Genomic DNA, 14,132 nt, shown 5'->3' on the forward strand with positions numbered 1-14,132 from the left:
ATTTCCATCTCTGTTACGTCAGGGGCAGATTTCTCTTCCTTAAGTAATAGAGGAAGTGGTATCGGCCGTACCTTCCCATATCCACTCACCGCTTGATAAACGTGGCTCTCGTTTAAAAAAAAAAATTCTACCTAAGCCATGCCTTTTTTATGCAGGGTGAGGCTTCACAGGGTTCATCTATCGCGGTAGTTCCACAGTTGACCACTAGAAGGCACTGTTAACAACGACTAGCTCTCACAGGGCAGCTGACTCACGTGTCCTCTGTGTGTACTTGGGGGGGAAATCAGAGAAGTGACACACACACTAACTGATAGATGAATACCCCATGAGGGCTGTAATAGCACAGTGTGTGTGTTGCATGGACACACACACACACATCTATAAATAGAGCAACTGAGGTATTCGTTTTATACCAAAAGTGTTCTCCGTGGAATTAGTGACTGGGTAACTGCATAATCTCATTTACATGACATTTAATTATGGCGGACATTTTTGGATTTGATGTTCTCAGAAATGTGTTTTTTTGTTTGTTTGTTTGTTTGTTTTCACCACAACATTAGCACGGCAGATGTTTGGTGTTTCCTTTTTACTTCAATTCAGCCGCGATTGTTTTAAACACGTCGGTTTACAGAGGATGTCGAAGGGTTCCGTAACCACCGTTTACATATCCGGACTGTTTTTTTATTTATTTCCATGGCTTTTCCTCTGGTTCCTCTTACACGCCTCCGTGCATGCTTATCACTTCCCCATCTTTTTGCATTCGACCGTAAACTCTGGATCGGACTCCTTTTTTTTGTTTTTGTTTTCAGAGCTTGACAGAAAGAGGCAAAGGGGAAAAAAACAACGAGATTCCAAATTAATCCAGCAGCCGCAGGAAACTTCACCGAGTGAACTGCGATGGCTTCGACTTCTCACCGGCCGCCGGGCTCCGGAGCGGAGGAAGAGGAGGACTGTGGTGTGAGTCAGCGCTCCTTCCAAAACCAACACCAGTGGTGTATAATTTTTTTTTTCAAACGACGAGAGCAAGAAGCGAGACATAAATCTGAGCTACCCTGAGCAGCGATAATGAACGGGATTACGGCGGTTAAAGCGCCGTTGGATTAACGGTGCGTCCAGCAAAAGGAAATATGCTCCCAGTGCAAGTTCCAGTTGCGGATGTAAAGCAGTACGCATGTAACCGTCTTTGAAGGGACACTATGTTCTCCTCTAAGAGCTCTTCATGCACCAATCCATACATCCCGCCCCCTTCTGCCTGGGACAGAGTCAACGTAGACTTCTAGTTTCACACAGGACACAAACACGGTTCTCCTGGGTGATGGTCCTGTGTTTGACCTCCAGTCCACCCGACCAAAAAAGGCCCGTTGTGTAGTTTGTACTGTGTGTTGCCGACATTGGAGTGACAGGTGACAGCCAGCAGGAGATAAAAGGTGTGTTAGTGTGTCGGTATCAGATGAAGACTCACCACAAATTAAAAAAAATATTGTGTGAACCTAATTCAGTAGTTTAGCTAAATTACCTTTTTTTAACGTTATTTTGTTCAATAACCGATTTTTATTTACGACAATGTCAACAATATCTTACGTTTTTTTAACGTTATTTTTTACACTATCTGCTTCTTATTTATCGGAACGCGTCAATTACCGATTTTTATTCACGACAATGTCAACAATATGTTAAGTTTTTTAGCGTTATTTTTTTAACGTTATTTTTCTACGTTATTTTGTACACTTTCTGCTTCTTATTCATCCAAACACCAGCAATCTGTTTACAGAACGCGTCTATTCACGATTTTTATTCACGACAATGTCAACAATATCTTACTTTTTTAACGTTATTTTGTACCGTTATTTGTTTACGTAATTTTTTAACGTTATTTTGTACACTATCTGCTTCTTATTTATCCAAACACTAGCAGTCTGTTTACAGAAGTCAATAAGCAATTTTTATTCACGACAATGTCAGCAATATAGAGCTGCTGAGCTCTCATGTGCCGCGAGCACAAAGCCTGTGTACGGCTGTGGATGTACGCCCACTTCCTGTGTGCATTTGATTGCATGTTAAAGTGTGCGTAAAAGAGCACGCCAGTGTGGTCGTCATCAATTGTGCACATGTAGGTGTGTGTGTGTGTGTGTGTGGGCAGGTATATTTGTGTTTTATGTCCCTCGAAATACCCCATAGATGGGAAAATAGCAAACAGCAAAAAAAATGCAGCTTGTAATTTGTCTTGTTCCACTTCGCCGAGTCGTCACTTTACATATACAGCTGGGGAGCGCGCCGTACACAAACACTCTCGGACACACAAACAGTCGCATTTCCGAGGACACGTTGTTGTTGTTGTGCGTGTATCTGTTGGGGGGGGGACCAGACAGCGTGGCTCCAGGAATCGAACACACTGCGTTCTTTCATTTTAAAAAGTCCGGAATTTAAAAAAAAAAATCGGTCCGCCGGCAAGAGGCGAACGTTTCATGAAAGTGTGAGAATGACCCCGGGGATGCGTGAGCGTGCAGGATGGAGAGCAAGTAAGAAAGAAAAAGAAAAGATTTGACTATTACTCAGTCTCTGCTGCAGGGAGCTACCAAACCCAACGTTATTTCACTTATCTGGAGCGCTTTAACACCGTATTATGGTGTAAATGCTGTTTCGAACTCTTGTATTCCCCAGTCGAGAATAACAATATTGACTTTTACGAGTATGACTTTTAACTTTAAATGGACCGCATTGAATATCAGTGAATATTAGCCATTGACGGCGCCAATAGAAAACATTCATATCGGTATATCAGCCTTCAAGCAATTGAAATCCACATAACTGGTAAACTGGTTATTTGGTGACTGGGAAGAGAAGTCGGTTCTCGGCTGTGTGAGCGCCGAAAAAATAACCTTTACATTTACTGAAGAGTGAGAAAGATTGAACTTTGGATTGCACCTCCCCGTAGTTGACTGTGTTGCCATAGAGACATCATCAACAGCACGGTGATCTCCGCCGGTTTTTCCAATCGACCTTTCGATGTCACCCGCGAGGAAAAACCTGCAAGGATCTCGTAAGGCGACACGACGGCGCTAAGGCTCAAACCGAACGCCGCCGCCGCCGTCGGAAACTCCGCCGATGGAGATAAGCTGGCTGCTAAAGTTTAAATCCTCACACGATCCTCAGCGCTCGTCTTTTTATAGCCTATTAATGTATGGTGGAGACCGAAGAGATGTGGCGTGTGTGTGTGAGCACCGCGGCGTGGTGGGGGAGAGTGGCTTTGTGGCCTGGTCCCTGGCCAAAACCGTAAGCCTGAAATGGCTAACGCCGGGTTTTGTTAAAAGGTGATGTATTTGTGGTTTCTCCTTCAACACCACAGATGATGTACTTAAGGCCTTATTTCTCTCCTGCATATTGTTCGTTAATCGTTAATGTGTGTGTGAGTGTGAAGCCAGGTTCAAAAGTGACAAATCATACTTCAAGTGCTCCTCAAGAATTCGGTAAACACATCCAAACAATGTCTTCGATTTGTCAGTTAAGGAATTTTTTGAATAACGCACTTATCCATAATGTCCTACGCTAAGATCAACATTTGAATTCCTCCTCTGTAAATTAAACCAAATTCCTCGACTGGCGACCGTTCAAGAGAACACGGAGTGTATAACAGTTACACACACACACAAACACACACACACACACACACACATACACAGTTAAACACAAGCCTCATTAATCATACATATTTTGTAAGTGCTTGACTGAAATTAAGAGGTAAACAAGAAAAGATATATATATAAAAACTGAGCGGACGTGCCCTCTAGTTCCATATAGTATATCTTTTTTATTTTTTATTCATTAGAATAGCTAGAAGCAAAACTGCAGCTGTCAACTGCATTCATGCATTTACAAGGACAAGTCTAAATTAATGTAAGTCTCCAGTCGAGGGGAAAAAGAAAAAGAAAACACGGATGCTGTGATCTTTTTTGGGGGGGGGGGGGGGTCTAAGTACTGCTTCTATCCAGGAAGTGCCAACATGCCCCCTTTCCCGTGCCAGCTGCAGCGTTAGTACGGTAACGGCTCCAAGCGAAATACTTTGATACCGGACAGCCCGGGTGTATGCCGACCTCTGGGTATGAACGGCATGTTGGAACCTCAGTACCAGGACTCTGCTGAGAGATCAAGCAGATATGAGCATACTTATGCCAGGTTGTGTGTGTGTGTGTAGTCAGTTGGTAGAATGAGTGCATAGCTGTGCAAAATGTAAAAGTTTGGTTAATAATTGTAACAGTCGCTGTCCTTGGCTCGCAGGAGGAGGGCGGGGTTGGACCTTCGGAGCTGCAGGTAAGGTGCAACTCCAATAAAGCAACACATCCAGTGCTTTTTTCTGGAGGGAAGGTTGTTACTACGACACTATACACTAGGTCAATTTTAATTCACGCAAAGTTGAAACATCTAATATCCATACCATGAATATCCGTTATGATCTATTTTCCCAACCTGTGAGGACAATTATGAGCTCAGATTTTGTCAATATTCTCCATTATTCCCCTGTGTATTTGGTCTGAAAGCAGGATGTGTGCCAGAGACAATGGGACCAGTACACAAGTGTACACTGGGACGGGCAATGCTACAAAAGTACAACCATATTTAATGAGTTCAAAGCACCATATTACTTGATCGCGTGATCGATCGGCCGAACCCCTTCTACACATGCATTTAACTTTTCTTTTTTAAACAATGAATAACGTGATTGGTCCACACAGGTTCATACAGTTTACTGACGCCCATTTTCACAGTGAGTGAAATCTAGACCATCCCATAGTCTGTAAAAACACCAGCCCACAAATGTTAATGAGTACCACTGGTTTGTCAGAGGGAGAGGGATTCCATTTATCCCATTTAAAGTTTTTATTGAGTTTATTCTTATCTGCTGGGTCAAAGGACAGACAGTGTTGAATGTTGGGACATCAGTTTTTTTAACCTGAAATCAGCGATGGTATGATTCTAACAGGCTGGGCTTTGATTGGCTCACAGAGGATTCAGAATGGAGGAAACTTTGCCGAGGGGCAGTCACGATGTTCGACCACTGTTGTTGATCACAGGGGTGTTAATATAGATATAGTCGCACTTGGTCCTGTTGGAAGGGACACGTGAGGCGGGACCCCAGCGACGCAGCAGAAGAGACAGCTCACAGCTAGCGACAGCTAGCGATAGCTCGTAGCTAACGACAGCTCGCAGCTAACGACAGCTCGCCACTAACGACAGCTCGCAGCTAACGATAGCTCGCAGCTAACGACAGCTCGCCACTAAAGACAGCTCGCAACTAACGACAGCTCGCAGCTAACGACAGCTCGCCACTAAAGACAGCTCGCAGCTAACAACAGCTCGCAACTAACGACAGCTCGCAGCTAGCGACAGCTCGCAACTAACGACAGCTCGCAGCTAACGACAGCTCGCAACTAACGACAGCTCGCAGCTAACGACAGCTCGCAACTAACGACAGCTCGCAACTAACGACAGCTCGCAGCTAACGACAGCTCGCAACTAACGACAGCTCGCAACTAACGACAGCTCGCAGCTAGCCGCAGCTCACAGCTAGCGACAGCTCGCAGCTAACGACAGCTCGCAAATAACGACAGCTCACAGCTAGCGACAGCTCGCAGCTAACAACAGCTCGCAACTAACGACAGCTCGCAGCTAACGATAGCTCGCAACTAACGACAGCTCGCAGCTAACGACAGCTCGCAGCTAACGACAGCTCGCAACTAACGACAGCTCGCAGCTAACGACAGCTCGCAACTAACGACAGCTCGCAACTAACGACAGCTCGCAGCTAACGACAGCTCGCACCACGACGACAGCTCGCAGCTAACGACAGCTCGCAACTAACGACAGCTCGCAACTAACGACAGCTCGCAGCTAACGACAGCTCGCAGCTAACGACAGCTCGCAACTAACGACAGCTCGCAGCTAACGACAGCTCGCAGCGACAGCTCGCAGCTAACGACAGCTCGCAGCTAACGACAGCTCGCAGTACCGACAGCCCGCGACTAACGACAGCTCGCAGCACGACAGCTGCAGCTAACGACAGCTCGCAGCTCACAGCTAACGACAGCTCGCACACCCGACAGCTCGCAGCCAACGACAGCTCGCAACTAACGACAGCTAGCGACAGCTCGCAGCTAACGACAGCTCGCAGCTAACGACAGCTCGCAACTAACGACAGCTCGCAGCTAGCTGCAGCTCGCAGCCAGCGACAGCTCGCAGCTAGCGACAGCTCGCAACCAACGACAGCTCGCAGCTAACGACAGCTCGCAGCCAACGACAGCTCGCAACTAACGACAGCTCGCAGCTAACGACAGCTCGCAACTAACGACAGCTCGCAACTAACGACAGCTCGCAACTAACGACAGCTCGCAGCTAACGACAGCTCGCAACTAACGACAGCTCGCAGCTAGCAACAGCTCGCAACTAACGACAGCTCGCAGCTAACGACAGCTCGCAGCTAGCGACAGCTCGCAGCTAGCAACAGCTCGCAGCTAACGACAGCACGCAACTAATGACAGCTCGCAGCTAACGACAGCTCGCAACTAATGACAGCTCGCAGCTAACGACAGCACGCAACTAATGACAGCTCGCAGCTAGCGACAGCTCGCAACTAATGACAGCTCGCAGCTAACGACAGCACGCAACTAATGACAGCTCGCAGCTAGCGACAGCTCGCAGCTAGCAACAGCTCGCAGCTAACGACAGCACGCAACTAATGACAGCTCGCAGCTAGCGACAGCTCGCAACTAATGACAGCTCGCAGCTAACGACAGCTCGCAGCTAACGACAGCTCGCAACTAACGACAGCTCGCAGCTAGCGACAGCTCGCAACTAACGACAGCTCGCAGCTAACGACAGCTCGCAACTAACGACAGCTCGCAGCTAGCGACAGCTCGCAACTAACGACAGCTCGCAGCTAACGACAGCACGCAACTAATGACAGCTCGCAGCTAGCGACAGCTCGCAGCTAGCAACAGCTCGCAACGACAGCTCGCAGCTAGCGACAGCTCGCAACTAACGACAGCTCGCAGCTAACGACAGCTCGCAACTAACGACAGCTCGCAGCTAGCGACAACTCGCAACTAACGACAGCTCGCAGCTAACGACAGCACGCAACTAACGACAGCACGCAACTAACGACAGCTCGCAGCTAGCGACAGCTCGCAGCTAACGACAGATTGCAGCTAACGGCAGCTCGTAGCTAGCCACAGCTCGCAGCTAGTAACAGCTTACAGCTAGCAACAGCTAGCGACAGCTCGCAGCTAGCGACAGCTCGAAGTTAGAGACAGCTCATAGTTAGCGACAACTCATAGCTAGCAACAGCTCGTATCCAGAGACAGCTCGCAGCCAACGACAACTTGTCATTCAAAAATCCCACGAACTTAATTTGACCTTATTTAAAAAATGGTCGTCATGAAAGGGGGGATATTAGCTATAGAGACCCAAATGCCCTTTTCTTTGTTCCAGATCTGTACCCATGCTTATTTCTGCTGGACATTTTAAACAGGTGGGTCTGTTGGCTCACTTTTTTGGAGCCGGCCTCAAATTTGAAAAAAGATTTTCTGGCTCTTCGGCATTGGCTTCATTTCTCTAGCACCGGAGGTTCGCCGCTTGGTTCACATCCACGCCAATGAACTGAAAGCGGGAGGGGAGCACTCAGTACTACGTAGTCTATGTGTTTAGGATTCAATTCACTTCATTTTATACGGTCCAATATCACAAAGAAAAAATGTGCCTCAGCGGGCTTTACAATCTGTACACACACGACATCCCTGACCTTTGACCTCACATCGGATCAGGAAAAACTCCCCCAAAATAGAGAAAACAAACTTTTACAGGGAAAAAAGGGAAGAAACCTTCAGGAGAGCAACAGAGGAGGATCCCTCTCCAGGATGGACAGAAGAATAGATGCCATGTGTACAGGAGGAATCATTACAGAGTTACATGAACACATTCAATGAATATGACAGAGTGTATTAATAGTTGGCAGTAGGCATGAACCACGATCCAGACCTCCATGATCTATGCGACAAAAGCAGGTCGAGAGGAGGAGGGGGATTCAGTTGGATGCTGAACATTGGGAAGATTCTCCTATACGGCTTGTGCCATATCAGTCTCTGAAAGATCCTGAACAATAATCTGAAGCATGCTTCAACCTGCATGACGGCGACCATTTTGTTGACAGCAGGCCCCCCTCCACCCTGGTTTTAAATGCCAACTGTAATGACGATACATGTTTTGCAAAGGCACTGCAGCGTCTCGGCCCGGGGCTGTTTTAGCCAAGTGAAAACGAGAAGAAGAAAAAAAAAATGGTTGGCAGAGCGGCAAATCAGAAATTACACCCCAATTGTTGGTGCAAGGATATTTAGCAGACTGCAGACACACAACGTTGCCTCTGGATGTGAGTCTTCCAGTTCTTTGGGGTACGTGATTAGAGAGTGGGTTTGAGTTTGGATTTGGTTCAAGCTCCGGTTGTGACTGCGATGCTACCGAGGATCCCAAATGGTCCCCGAGTGGACACGGAGGCTTTTACAGAGTATGTAATTACACAGTAAATTATTCAGCGGGACCAAACCAAAAAAAAATTAAAAGGCATTCATTTTTAAAACCAGCTTACACAGGATACCTAGAGCCACACAGTTAAAAAGGAAAGAGACCTTCTGTGTGCTGGAAGCCGTGTACATGGAAGTGGTTTATTGATTTTGTAAAGCAGGAGGATGAAGTCGAGCATTTCCTTTTATTTATGGGGGCCGCCGTGAAAATTTCGCCGAGACGCATGAGGTGACCACAGTTTATATGTGCAGGAGAGGACGGAGAGAGCCTTTTATCAGCTCTTAGCTCGCACGGCGTGTCAAAAAAAGTGACGGCGGAAACTCGGTCGTGACGGAAAGCGAGCGAGCGAGAGGACGAGGGAGGGAGATATATTACACGGGTCCGATGAGATCGGCCTCGACTTTGATTCTGTGAAAGCAGAGCCAGCCGGAGTGTTTGTTCGGGCACACGTATCCATTGGCTCCTGTTTCCAGAGGATGTAATAAGAAACACGACCGGCTGCTGCGGTGAGTTCAATGCGCATAAATTAAGGCGTGATGAAGCTGGGTTTCTTTAAACAAAAAGATATTCAGATCACATTACAGACTTGAGGATCTGTGGTTATACTTCTAACGACTGACCTTACCGATGACCTCGTTTTTTCATAGCTCAGCTTTTCTTCAATGTTTAAACATCTGACCTTAATTAATAAAAGAGATTTCTGTTTGCAGAGGTTTCCACGCCATAATGTTCTAACGGGGAATAAAAACCTTCTGAATCTGACTGACTGACTTCTCCTGGGCTTTGTGGGCCGATGTTATGGTTACGGATGGTCGACGGTGAGGCGATGTGGTAACTAGGAGGTTCAGGAAGAATCTTGGTGGATGGTACCGTTCCATCTGGGTGCCACACACACACAGACACACCACACACACACAAACACACACACACCATGTTGCGTTCACACCAAAAGTGTTGGGAACGGTTGCGTTGCGTTTGACGAGAATTTTTGCCGGGCTGTGCGAATGACGCGAAACAATTTGCCTCATTCAACTTTAAGTTTAAATATTTCAACTTTGCCGAACAATTCGCCAGATGCCGAGTTGCGAAAGCCAATCAGCGATAAGATACTCCGCCATTGATGAATCTAAGTGGCTGAATATTCGCAACGCTTTTGGTAGCGTGCATGAGTGCCATTACGTCTTTTTTATTTTATTACTATTGTCTATTTCCAATTGTCAATGCTAAATGTCTTTAGTGTGTGTTTTTAGAGTGTCGAACAAATAGAGAACATTAAAAAGTATTTACAATCTATGTATGTATGTATTTCTTTTTTTATGATAATTTCTTTAAATTATTCTTTAAAAAAATGTTTTGTCATTTTCAATGTTTTGTCGCATTCTTTAAAAATAAAAATAAATAAAATATATTTAAAATCCTAAAGAAAATGAGTGGCCGTCATTGTGTAGCTTCCTGTGGCAGCAGTAGCAGCCACATCTTTTCCTCCCAAACTTACATTGACCCCACAATTAGCTCAACGTTAGTCCCACTCTGCTCGTGGCAACATACGATATCGTGCCGTCATTAGTGGTCGACTTGAGTATGTCCGTGCTGTTTATCGCGCAGCTTGGATTGATCTTCATTTTTGGCAAACAAACACCTGATGATGAAAGAAAAGAAAATAGGACAACGTATCGCTATCGCTTTCTTGGTCCCACGTGTGCGAGAGATAAACACATGCTGCTGCGTTGAGGGAATAAGTGCTCAAACTTACTGAAGTAAAAGTAACAATACCGTATAAAAAATACTGCATTACTTGTGAAAGTCCTGCATTCAAGTGTCAAAGTACAGAAATATCAACAAAAGGTCCTAAAAGTATGTGTCTTATAAATTATTATTAATCAAAATCAATGCATCGCTGCAAAAAGTACACGGAGACCTTATTGTCATGATTTTCAGTGCAGCACTGTAAACAATAAACATAACATAAATGCAATTACAACTCAGAAAAACAGATGTTTATAATCACAATATATCTATATATAAGACATGTGTTGTACATCTCTATGTATTGGCCACATCGGTGGAACACAGCTTGTGAAAATCGGTGAATAACTGAACTTTTAAAGTAGCATGTAACTGGTGTTATTAGTCCAGGAGGCGCTAGTTTACTATATAGGTAGTTTAGGCCAGTGGTTTCCAACCTAAGGGTCTGGCTTCTTCTTAGGGCCACAAGATACACGGGACTGGTCCTGAGATGATTAATGGGAAGAGGGGGGTGGGAAATGTCTCTAATTGACGTCATATGCAACAGGACCAGGGGCTCTGCAGCACCCACTGCTATTCATATTGTTGTTGTTGTTTATCATTTATTTATAGGTCAAAGTGTTGTCAGATCTAATGTAGTCGTAGTAATTGAGTAACCATGTGCACCTTACAAATGCTCCTTTCACATGTTTCCACTCAGGAGAGAGAGAGAGAGAGTGAGAGAGAGAGGGCGTGAATGAGAGAGAGAGTGAGAGAGCGAGAGAGAGCGGGAGAGCGAGAGTGAGAGAGCGAGAGAGAGAGTGAGAGAGCAAGAGAGAGCGAGAGAGAGAGAGCGAGAGAGAGAGAGTGAGAGAGCGAGAGAGAGAGAGCGAGAGAGAGCAAGAGAGTGAACGAGCAAGAGAGAGCGAGAGAGAGAGAGAGCGAGAGAGAGAGAGTGAGAGAGAGAGAAAGAGAGAGAGACCTCATATGTGGAGATGAACACAGTGCTGTCTGATGTTGTTATCGTATGTTTTGCTATGTTGCTGTACATACACTACCAGACCTCTCTCTCTCGCTCTCTCTCACTCTCTCTCTCTCTCTCCCCTTCTCTCCGCTAAAAGACTGGAGATAAAAACCTGAGTAGGCGCAATCAGCCCAACGTATATATAAAGTGGCTCCATCTGGTTTTGCGAGGGCCCCGGTGTTGACATTATTAAGTCAGGAAAAGGAGAAGCTCCGCCTCCAGTGCGGTGGAGCTGGACTCCACCAGAGAGTTGCATCTGCTCCTGGATTTGTCACGAGACACCAGACACGACATCTCGGAGTCCCTCATTAGTGGCGAGTATCACTCCGCCTTGATAAATACATGTGAGAGTTTAGACTCCACGATGCTTGATTCAAACGTTACTCGGGGGATGCCAAATGGACGTCTCTGAAGGAGAAATATTACCAGACCGGGGTCCAAATCCTCAAGTCTTTGTTTGCAAAACCCCTGATTGAAGAGGGTTGGTTGTCAAATAACAGCAATTAACTGAGATATGGAAGCCACTAGACTCTACTGAACTCTACTGGAAACCACTAGACTCTACTAAACTCTTCTGGAAACCACTAGAATCTACTGGAAACCACTAGACTCTACTGTACTCTTCTGGAAACCACCAGAATATACTGGAAACCACTAGACTCTACTGTACTCTTCTGGAAACCACCAGAATCTACTGGAAACCACAAGACTCTACTGTACTCTTCTGGAAACCACCAGTCTCTACTAAACTCTTCTGGAAACCACGAGACTCTACTGTACTCTTCTGGAAACCACTAGACTCTACTGGAAACCACTAGACTCTACTGAACTCTTCTGGAAACCACCAGTCTCTACTAAACTCTTCTGGAAACCACTAGACTCTACAAAACTCTTCTGGAAACCACTAGACTCTACTGAACTCTTCTGGAAACCACTAGTCTCTACTAAACGCTTCTGGAAACCACTAGACTCTACTGGACTCTACTGGAAACGACTTAACTCTACTGGAAACCACTACTCTACTGGACTATACTGGAAACAACTAGTCTCTACTGAACTCTACTGGAAACCACTTGACTCTAGTGGTTTCCAGACTCTACTGGAAACCACTACTCTATTGGGCTCTACTGTAAACAACTTGACTCTACTGGGGACTACTGGAAACCACTTGACTCTACTGTAAACCACGACTCTATTGGCCTCTACTGTAAACCACTTGACTCTACTGGGGACTACTGTAAACCACTTGAATCTACTGGAAACCACTAGACTCTTCTAAGTATTTGTCCTCCATTATTTTCTCCATTGTAACTGGACATGAAGAAGTCGTCCCTGGTCCGAAACGAGTTTCCTCACAATCCCCTAATTACCCAGAAGCCTCAGGGGGTTGTTATCTGTCGGCACACGTCGTGGCCTGGAGGGTGAAGGGGCTGCGCTGAGGCGGTGTGTGTGTGTGTGTGTGTGTGTGTGGGGGGGGGGTCAGGGGGTCTTCATCAAACATGTGGGCCTTCTTTCAGCACGCCACTGCTGACCGTGCGCTGTATCACATTGCACTCATTTAAAAGAAGGTCAAGACTTGTGGTGACCTCCGGGGCCTTTTGCCTAACCCCGACCCCTCGACCCGGTGTGGACACTTGCTCCGCTTCTAATCCCCAACAATAGAACCCATTTAGAGCCCCGACAACCTGCAGGACATCTGTTTCTGTGGTCAGGAGAAGAAAAGCACAGATCAGCAGCGATGGGGGAGGAGTCAGGAGCGAGGGGGAGGAGTCATCTGAAGGTGCTGCCCTTTTCTTTTCTTATCTCTTAGCTTCCAGAACTTGAAGACAATGAGTTTGTTTTGTACGGGAATGTTTCCGTTTAAATGTGATTCATAAAGTAAATCATTTCCCTTCTTCAACCGTGTGAATTAGTTTGAATGTGAATCTTTTTTTATGAAGATATAGAGATGAATCTGAAAATAGCACAAATGCTTGTCCATAATCTCAGTCAACACTAATTCATCCAAATGCTCTTGCTCAAAATGCTTTTTTAAATATTACACTTTTTTCTATTTTCTAATCATTACTGCACACTGACTTGTGTTTAAGAGAGTTCCAGTTCCCGCTTGACTCTACTGGAAACCATTCCTCTACTGGACTCTTCTGGAAACCCCTAGTCTCTACTTAAAACCACTACTCTATTGGACTCTACTGGAAACCACTTGCCACAACCCATAGACTCTACTATAAACCACTACTCTATCGGGCTCTACTGGAAACCACTACTCTATCGGGCTCTATCGGGCTCTACTGGAAACCACTTGACACTACTGGACTATTCTGGAAACCCCTAGACTGATGGAATGGGCCAACCTTGTGATTAAAGGTGGATTCCCCCACAACCCTCATCTCCCCTCCCCCGAGCCACAGCCAGCACGTAAAACCATAAAGCTGGTCGTCGTGGATGTAAACAGCGCTGTGTTTAATACGCTTTAAAAACAAAAAAGGTCTGGGAAACAAATTTGTTGGACCTCAAGGGTACACACAGTGCGTTTTGGTTAGCACCGTCGAATGTTTACGGGACGAATCCACGGGGGAACTTTTAAATATGAGGATTTACAGGAGGATCATCCTGTGCTCCTAAATCAAGCCCATCTCTGCATTCAGGGGGAGAGAGACGTCGGATTCCAGCCGACTCCATTGCTCAAAACTAACTGGTGAAATACAAAAAAAATAAAGCAGAGAAGTTCTGTGACACCAGAGTTGTGTCGAGTCAGTGTCTGTGATGTGCACTCTTAATCTACATGACATGTCATTTAGCTGAGGCGTTTACC

This window comes from Pseudoliparis swirei, chromosome 2, assembly GCF_029220125.1.
Source record: "Pseudoliparis swirei isolate HS2019 ecotype Mariana Trench chromosome 2, NWPU_hadal_v1, whole genome shotgun sequence".
NCBI lineage: Eukaryota > Metazoa > Chordata > Actinopteri > Perciformes > Liparidae > Pseudoliparis > Pseudoliparis swirei.